A 6,000-nucleotide genomic window follows, 5' to 3' on the forward strand; every position below is an offset into this window, starting at 1 on the left:
TTTCTGTACAGAGTTCTCACTCTGGAAAATCTCAGAGCACACCAGATACTCCAGAGGGCATAGGGGAGAATCCTACAGCAGGCAACAATAATTAAAAACAATTTATATGTATGTTGCTCTATATTTATATATTACACATTTATGAATTCTTTCAAACAGAAAGCAACCAAGCTGATAGACAGAGCCAGTGGGGTCACAAATTCTAAATTAAAAGTAGCTAACAGAAAAGTTCTTTTATTTTGGACAGATCTGAGAGGACTCCAGGATAACACAGTATACATAGCACAGAAAATTCCATGATTCCCCAGATTGGTGTATGCATGTACAGATATGAGTATTCAAATATCCTTCACTGGAGCACTTTTTCCCATGGCAGCATAGTATTTGCTTTGTCCATTTCAGGGGAGGTGCTCTGAAGATTAAACCAGTTTTAAAACCTATTTTAATAAAATACCCAAGTATTCATTTATACTTAAATTTGTTTTCACATTGTCAGACTCACTTATAGGCTTTTCAGATGTTTATAGATTTTTCAGTTTTGATCTTACCCAGCCAGTTGTTTTGGGAGCTGACTGTAATTAGCTTTTACGAATCTATCATTATTCACAGACCATCTTGAAGTGAATGAAGAAAAGTATGTGTATGCATTTGTGGTTTTGAGTACCAAAAATATGGCAGCTCACATGCAATTGTCATGTAATTTAGGAAAACCTACTCATTTTAAAATATTCCTTTACTATAGTAACTTGCCAGCTTTCATATATGACAGTAATTACAACACTTGTTGTTTTTTAATCTTACTTATTCCATGCTCTTCTGCTCTAACTACAAAAAAATAGTAGTAGTTCTGTTCATAAAAGTGGCATTGTACTACCTTGAACAAAGATAGTGATTCAAAGAGAATATTTAATACCATTATTTCATTAGCCAAAATGGCGTTGATCCATTTCCATGGCCACAGGTGCAACAATCACAAATTCAACTCTTCTTGCCCCCCCTATTGCAAAGAACTGGTGTATATTGATGAGGTAATTTGTTCTCAATCCTACACTTGCTGAACTTAATGGCAAAGCAGCAACAAAGGGCTCAGTAGGATTTCTGCAAAGCTCTATCCAGAGTCAGGGGCACAAAAAGTTAACACAAAACCCATCAGTGAAATGTAAATCTTGATGTGCAAGTATCTGCAATCTTAATATTCCCACAATGTACCTTTGTTTCAGAAATGTTTGTATTTACTGCATAATATGTGCTCTTCTTCCTTACAAGCAGTTTTCACTCCTGTGGTCATTACTAATATTCTTCCTGAAGTTCTTCACAGGGAAGAGCAGATGCAGAACAAATATGTGTATCAATTTCAGATTGTACAGTACCAACCAAGAGCTATGCAGCCACATTAGCTATGGTCACTGTCAGGCAGGCCTAAAACCAATAGTACCAAGGCAGCCCCAAATCTATTTTTATGCTCTCCTGAGTACCCCACATTCAGAGCTCCTGAAATACAGAAACCAGCAGCAGCTGCATATTCAATTTATGTGAAAACATTTGGAATCTATTAAGTCAGAGATTCAACAAGACAGTATCCAAAGAAGTGACTAAATCCTTCTTCTATTTCTAGTCATGTGACACTGAATTTGGACAGAGTCCAAATTAAGTCAGCGATTCAACAAGACAGTATCCAAAGAAGTGACTAAATCCTTCTTCTATTTCTAGTCATGTGACACTGAATTTGGACTACAATATCTGAACAACAGTGTTATGGGTCTTACTAGAACGTTTTTTGAGAGATGTGCTATCTCATAACAGCCTTGGGCTCTAATAATTCCAAATTTGTGTTCGGAAATACTAATTCATTAGTTCTCCCTTAATCTTCCACATTTGTTTCCCAGACCACAGCCAGAGAGAATGCCAGAATAAATCACAATTGACTTCAAGGGAAACAATATTAAGTAGCACATGAAATTCACCCTGTTTTTCAGAAGGATGGCAGGTTCTGACCATGGCAACCAAGGCAGTTTACTCATTTTGACCAGGTGTCCCAAGTTAACTATTCACCCAATGCTTTAGTTTTCTGGGTAGTCAAAGAACTACTGACCAGGGACCTGCACATTTTTTCAGCTGGTTAGAGTAGAGAAGTAAAAGTCTTGGGGGTTTTTATTCATTCAAAATGCAAACCTTACACACTGAAGTTTCATTTAAGGAATTTCCTACAAATACCTTGGATACATTTTCTTAGGCAGAAGAAAAAGATGCCATGTGGTAATCGTACCTGGGCAGTCTGCATAATCCCAATCTTCATCACGTAAGCAGTCGTGGTTAAGAACACAGAGCTCTTGCGCTTTAAAGGACATTCTATTACAGAATACAAAAGAACAAAATTTAGAACTCAGCTAGTATAGATAATACTGTGTAAGGATTTGGTTTGGTTTGCTTTAAAGGTAGGGAAATAATAGCATATTGGTACCCTGATCAATTAAGATACTGCATCAATACATATTTATTACATAAAGATAACTGAAATTACCTTGAGAAGCATATAGTAAAATAGCATAACTCATAAGAAGGAAAAGTGAGTGATTCTGTTCTGCCTGAAAATGACATGCAAATCAAAATGTTAATTTAAAAAAAAATTAAAGTCTAGTACTGAAAAAAGTAGCCACTATGGCCTGGCCAATCGGACCCGAGTTAGCATATTATTTGACAATTTTTGTTACTGACTGTAAGTATTTATTTTAATGGAGAAGCACTATATAGAGTATAATTAATCAGAAATAAACATGCAGAGTTAATTGAATAATTTGTATCAGTAATTTTTTCAAATATTAAGCCATACTCATAGTAATTAAGGACACTGTAATAAATTATTTCTGAGCTATGACCTTCTAGCATGTTTGTTTAGCAAGACATGTTGAACGAAATAATATGTATAAATGGTCATATTATTTGCTCTTATGATAGTTATAACTCTTATGATATTTTAAACTATTATTGTCGGACAAAAAGGTAGAAAGATTTCTGATGTATGTAGTAGACGTACTAAAAAACATACTTGTTTTTAAAAAAGTCTACAAAGAATACCTTGTCAACCCTTACATCATAAAAAAAAAATGCTGTAATTCAGACAATTTCACAATAATTCTTACATTAAAATATTAACAAGGGGTTTTTCAGAAAAAGTCATCACTCAACAGTTTCCATGGACAACAAACAGCTAATTATAAAGGGCTGTGTTTAGTCATTAATAAGTAAAGAATAACCACAAATACTACAGGAGATTTGGACATACCTTGCTGTTTTGATGGCATTGCATAGTGTCAAGGTTTGATCCTGACTAAACGCCGGCACTCCAGCTCTCTCCTGCTGCAGACGTGCAGGAGAGGGGAAAGGAAAAAAATCTGTAAAAAACACACACCAATTTCATGAGTTAAGTGAAATAGAACACTGGTAGGAAGACACACAGAAGAAAGGGCAGACAGGCTTCAAACCTAAAGTTGCAAAGTGATTTAATAACCTAACCAAATCAGAGGATAAATGAGAAAAAAAATAAGCTTTTCATACACTATTTTTGTTCACTCACCCTGCTCTTACAAACTCATTTTTATTTACCCCTTTTTTTCTTTCTAACTAACAGCTCGGATAGGGGGACAAGGTGTAGAATATTTTCTCAGTTCACAGAGCAAGTCCATAAATCTATTTATTACCACAATTCTTCTATTACAAATACTCTTTACTTATCTCTATCTCTCTAGACAGTTTCTCTGCTCTCACCTCCTCCCTCTTCAGAAGCAGTCTCTTCGCTCACCCCGCCTTCCCTCTTTCTAAACCAACAGCATGGGCAGGGGGCAGGGTAAGAGGTTTGTTCTCTGGTCAGTCCATTAGGGAGAGGAGTCCTATACTTAGCCACGAAGTCCCTCCCACGAGAAACAGTCCTCTGGGAACTTCTTTGGCATGAGTCCAATCTCATGAGCAACATCCCACCCAAATTCTGCTGTAACGTGAGTCCTCTTGTCCATAAGATGCAAGCTCTCCCGAGCCAAAGCTAAGCTCCTTCCATCTCAGGAGCAAGGCTTTTCTCTCCCTTGCAAGGCCTTTGTAGCTTTAACTCTTTAGATGAGACTCTAACTAGTTCACAGCTTTCTCCAAGCATCCAGTTGCTCCTCTGGCGTGGGCTGTGGGTGGATTTCTGCATTCTTGTAGACTCCATAGGCTGCAGAAAGACCTCCTGCTCCCCCCATGGTCTTCACCATGGCTAGCAGAGAGTTTTTAGCTCCAGCCCCTGGAGCACCTCCTCCCCCACCTTCTCTACTGACCTTGATGTCTCCATGTTGTTTTTCTTTCACATATTTTTACCTCCACCTCCTCTTCCTCTTCTAACTATAAAGAAGTGTGTGACTACCTTGGTTTGATTTTTTCTTAAATATATTTTCACAGAGGCGTAACTAGCACTTCTAATTAGCTTACACTTGGCCGGCAGCATGTCCATCACTTTCAGAGCCATCAGAGATTGGCTCTGCTGGACTTGGTGAAAAACTTCCAGAACTTTCACTCAAGACACACAGGAGCCATCTTTGTGCCACTCCCCACCCCTCAGACACTTCCTCAGGCCTACTACAACAGCTTCTGTAGAGTTTAATTTCTCTTCGATGTTAAAGATACCTTGCTGATGTTTTGGGCCAATCAAAACCACCACACATAGTTAACAGCACAGAAAAGAATCTACCCACACAGCTTGAATTTATTCATCTTTTCCTCCCTTCATTATGAATCAGATTCTTTATTGCCTTTTTGTTGAATGAAAACCTCACTATGGCATAGTGGGACTAAATCAAATCCCCTTGAGATGCATATCATGTTTCCCCATCCCTCTGCATCACCCCCCAGGTGCACCCAGGTCCCTGGGCAAAAGAAATCCCACACATGGGTTTGCCTTTGCCTAAGCAGGATGAATCCAAGCTGCCTTCCCTAACACATTTCTCATATGCACCACTTTAGGGACTTTATCCCCTGCTATAGTACATGGAGCTTTTGAATGACCAGGGCCAGCTCAATTGGCAGAGCCTGTAGTGAAAACTAGCCAGGTGGCCCTCACTAAATGTAGATCCCAATGTCCAAAGGTCCCACCGCCCATTGCTTTCAACGTGGTTTTTAACAGTGCATTGCACTGGTCAACTTTTCCAGAGGCAGGTCCATGATAGGGAATACCATACACCCACTCAGTCATGTGCTCTCTGGCCCAGGTGTCCATGAAGCTATTTCAGAAATGAGTCCCACTGTCTGACTCAGTTCTTTCTGGGGTGTGTTATGATCCAATTATTAAGGTTCTTTGGAAATACCTCTGCCTGAATTAAGGTACAAACGAGACCATATGCCAGTCAATAGCATGGGTTTTATTTAATAGAAAATATGAGAGAGAGAGAGGGAAGAAAAGAGAGAAAAAGAGAAGTAGGAAAAGAGGTGGGGGGGACAGAAAGAGAAAATATCACCATCTGTGGATCCCAATGATGTTGCGTTGATCCTCTCTATCTAGTCTTCTGGGTGGTGGTGGTCCCCCCAGAAGCACAGGATGTCATGGGTTAATATACACTCAGGCCAGGGGCAATGTCCAGGCATGTCCCCCCAGGGGAGGGGCAGTCTCTAGCAGCAGACTCTGCTTGCATCACCTGCACTCCTGTGGTGCAAGGCCTAGCACTTTGGGGGGTCTGTGATGGATTGTGACTCCCCCTCAGCTGCCTCTCACGTGAAAGTCCCGTGGATGTGGCCTGTGGGGTTGGGGGTTCCACAGCTGGGCCAGTCTGTGTAAACCTGGCTTCTGTGAGCTGTGCTCTGCCCCCACCCCAAACTCAGCCAGGGATGATCCTTAGTGCAGCTAGTGGCTTTGGCCTTTGTGTATGTATTCCTTTCCCTCAACTTGAGACGATTGAACAATAGGGTTTCCCTTTATCTAATCTCAGCAGTTTGACTCAGTCCAAAATCCCAGTCAAGTATCTTCAGGGAGGCTTCTTT

Source organism: Lichenostomus cassidix, chromosome 11 (genome assembly GCF_008360975.1).
Source record: "Lichenostomus cassidix isolate B80296 chromosome 11, HeHo_3.0, whole genome shotgun sequence".
NCBI classification, from domain to species: Eukaryota; Metazoa; Chordata; class Aves; order Passeriformes; family Meliphagidae; genus Lichenostomus; species Lichenostomus cassidix.